This window comes from Camellia sinensis, chromosome 4 (assembly GCF_055761805.1).
Source record: "Camellia sinensis isolate YWXY chromosome 4, ASM5576180v1, whole genome shotgun sequence".
NCBI classification, from domain to species: Eukaryota; Viridiplantae; Streptophyta; class Magnoliopsida; order Ericales; family Theaceae; genus Camellia; species Camellia sinensis.
In genome coordinates this window covers 209,143,113-209,146,864 of record NC_138964.1, presented here as the reverse complement: position 1 = coordinate 209,146,864, position 3,752 = coordinate 209,143,113, and the positions used below count along the sequence as shown (strand labels likewise).

The 3,752-nt window shown below is 43.4% G+C and overlaps 1 pseudogene; it reads left to right on the top strand.

The window, feature by feature from the left end:
• The first annotated feature begins 788 nt into the window (after positions 1-788).
• LOC145823545 (uncharacterized) lies at positions 789-2,847 on the top strand (annotated as a pseudogene).
• Positions 2,848-3,752: the final 905 nt, after the last annotated feature.

The following is a 3,752-nucleotide window of genomic DNA, read 5'->3' as shown; positions in this document are numbered from 1 at the left end:
TCATCATTGCATCTGACTTGACTGCAGCGCAGGAGAGTCAATTAATGAGTGTTCTCGTGGCACATCGGAGTGTTATAGGGTGGTCAGTGGCTGATTTGAAAGGGATAGATCCCTCCGTGTGCATGCATTATATACACCTAGAGGAGGACTCCAAACCTTCTCGCGAAATGCAACGGAGATTGAATCCTAATATGAAAGAAGTGGTGAAGAATGAGGTTTTGAAATTGTTGGATGCGGGTATTATATACCCCATCTCAGATAGCAAGTGGGTGAGTCCCACACAAGTAGTGCCCAAGAAATCGGGCATCACTGTTGTTGAGAATGAAGGAGGAGAGTTAGTCCCCACACGAACCAGTACTGGGTGGCGAGTGTGCATTGATTATAGGAGACTAAATTCCTCGACTAGGAAGGACCATTTTCCCTTACCTTTCATTGACCAAATCCTAGAGCGGTTAGCGGGGCAGGGTTTCTATTGTTTTCTTGATGGCTATTCGGGGTATAATCAAGTCTCGGTGTACCCCACTGACCAGGAAAAAACCACATTCACATGCCCTTTTGGCACTTTTGCTTATAGGCGCATGCCCTTTGGGCTGTGTAATGCACCGACGACCTTTCAACGGTGTATGATGGCTATTTTCTCCGACATGGTGGAGAAATTCTTAGAGGTTTTTATGGATGACTTTTCGGTGTTTGGACCGTCTTTTGAGGCATGCCTTAGGAACTTGACTAGAGTGTTAGAACGATGTACTGAGGCAAACCTAATCTTGAGTTGGGAAAAGAGCCATTTTATGGTTCGTGAGGGTATAGTGTTGGGACACATTGTGTCCCCTCGAGGTATAGAAGTTGACAAGGCTAAGGTCGACCTCATTACAGGCCTTCCTCCACCCAATTCTGTGCGTCAAATTAGGTCTTTCCTAGGGCATGCAGGTTTTTACCGTAGGTTCATCAAAGACTTTAGTAAGATATCACGTCCTTTGTGTAGTTTACTAGTTAAGGACGCGCCTTTTGTCTTTAATGAAGCATGCTTAAAGGCATTCGAAACACTAAGAATGGCCTTGACCACCGCCCCAATCATGAAATCACCAGATTGGTCTCTTCCCTTTGAAATCATGTGTGATGCCTCCGATTATGCTGTCGGGGCTGTGTTGGGCCAAAGGGTCAATAAGGCACCATTTGCTATATATTATGCTAGTCGCACTCTCTCGGATGCTCAATTGAACTACACTACTACCGATAAAGAGTTACTAGCTGTGGTCTTTGCCTTAGACAAATTCCAGTCTTATCTCCTAGGTTCCAAGGTCACAGTCTTCACTGATCATGCCGCTTTGCGGTATTTACTATCTAAGAAAGAGACCAAACCTAGGTTGATTAGATGGATTTTGTTGCTTCAGGAATTTGATTTAGAGATCCGTGATAAGAAAGGATCTGAGAATGTGGTGGCGGATCATCTCTCCCGAATCCTCGTTGAGTATAATAGCGACCCTCTTATTTTGCATGATTCGTTTCCGGACGAACAACTTTTTGAGCTGTCACAAGCGAGCCCCCCGTGGTTTGCACATATTGTGAATTACTTGGCCATTAGGCAAACTCCACAGAATTGGTCTAAGCAAGACAAAGACCGATTCTTTTCACAGGTCAGGTATTACTTGTGGGAGGATCCGGAGTTGTTTAAATATTGCTCTGACCAAGTGATCCGACAGTGTGTGCCGGAGAGTGAGGTGCATAGCATTCTTACATTTTGTCATTCTTCTGCATGTGGCGGTCATTTTAATGGGCATAAAACGGCCGCCAAGATTTTACAAAGCGGGTTTTATTGGCCCACAATTTTTAAAGATGCCCATCAATTTTGTAGAACTTGTTTGCGCTGTCAGCAAATGGGTTCGATGTCTCGGCTTGACATGATGCCAATGTCCCCTATTCTTGTGGTAGAAATATTTGATGTTTGGGGAATTGATTTTATGGGCCCTTTCCCGTCGTCATTCGGGTTTGAGTACATTCTCTTGGCAGTAGATTATGTATCTAAATGGGTGGAGGCAATAGCTACCCGAACAAACGATCATAGAGTGGTAATCAAATTTTTGCATGAAAATATCTTTAGTCATTTTGGGTTTCCTAGAGCCATAATAAGTGATCAGGGTACACATTTTTGTAACCGGTTCTTTGAGTCGGTAGTTAAGAAATACTCTATCACCCATAAAGTTGGCACTCCATACCACCCTCAAACTAGTGGCCAAGTAGAAGTCTCAAATAGGGAGGTAAAGCACACAATTGAGAAAACGGTGAGACCGGATAGGAAAGATTGATCACAACGGTTAATTGATGCATTATGGGCTTACCGCACTGCTTATAAGACACCCATTGGAATGTCACCATATAGGGCGGTGTTTGGCAAAGCTTGTCATCTCCCGGTTGAACTTGAGCATCGAGCATTGTGGGCCGTAAAGAAGTTTAACTTCGATATGGCCGCGGCTGGGCTCAACCGGAAATTGCAACTCAATGAGCTGGAGGAAATCCGAAATGATGCATATGAGAGTTCGAGAGTTTTTAAAGCTCGGACTAAGGAATTCCATGACAAGCACATTAATAGAAAATCTTTTGAACCCGACCAAAAAGTATGGCTTTTTAATTCAAAATTGAGACTCTTTCCGGGTAAGCTAAGATCAAGATGGGATGGCCCCTTTGAGGTTGTTGAGGCATTTAGTCATGGCGCCGTTGAGGTGCGAGATCCAAAAACTGGCCACACTTTCAAAGTGAATGGCCAAAGATTGAAACCATATATAGAGGGGATTGGGAATGGGGATATGATTGAGTCCATTGCTTTGATGGACCCATTTTACTATGATTGATAAATTGATTTCTTATTCTCTTTTCTTTCCCTTCTATGCTATTTTGTTTTTCTTTGTTCTCGTTATGCTTTACTTGCGTCTAGGAGACTTTAAATCCTCTAAAGGTGTAATTCTTTTGGTGTTTGCCGTGCCCGAACGGCATCTGACGATCTGTATAGCCACCTAACCGTGTTTGTAGTGAGTTCCTAAGAGACCAACTAAGACGGTGGAAACTAAAGTTCGAATGGCAAAGCCTAGAACACAAAGGTTTGGGATTTCCGAGACTAGAGTCTAGTTTAAATACCCAGGGGTGTGAAGATTGCTTCAAAACTACCTCGGCTTGAACTCTGTATGGCAGCCCCATAGATTGAGGTAGCTTTATGCGCCTCGATTCTGGATACCAAATCAACCTAGTCTGTCACCCTATTGGAGAATAGGGAAAGTTACAAATACAGTTAGGGAGAAAAGTAGTACCCGTAATTTTCGCGTGAAGATTATACCTTTAATGGGCATTCCGTATGTTCTTTTGTGCTATATTTATTCTGGATGTCAATTAAAGGTAGAAATGTTTATTCTCAGTGTTTAAAAGCATGCTTTCATGTTTATTTTCTGTGTTTATTCTTGATCAATTTTAAATAAATAATAAAAAAAAATAAAAAAATGAAATCGCCGCACGTGTGGCCTAGGCACCGCACGTGCGGGAAAATTGGGCAAAACCAGCCTTGCACTCTGCTAAATAAGCAGGTGCGGAGGGCCGTGCTTTGACCAGCCGCACGTGCAGCTTGACTCCCGCACGTGCGGGATGCCGATTTTCAAAAAAAAAAAAAAAAAAAAGCGCGGAGTTGAAATCTCCGCACGTGCGGCCTGGGCCCCACACGTGCGGGAAAATTTGGAAACATCACGGTTGCACTCTGCTAAATATGCAGG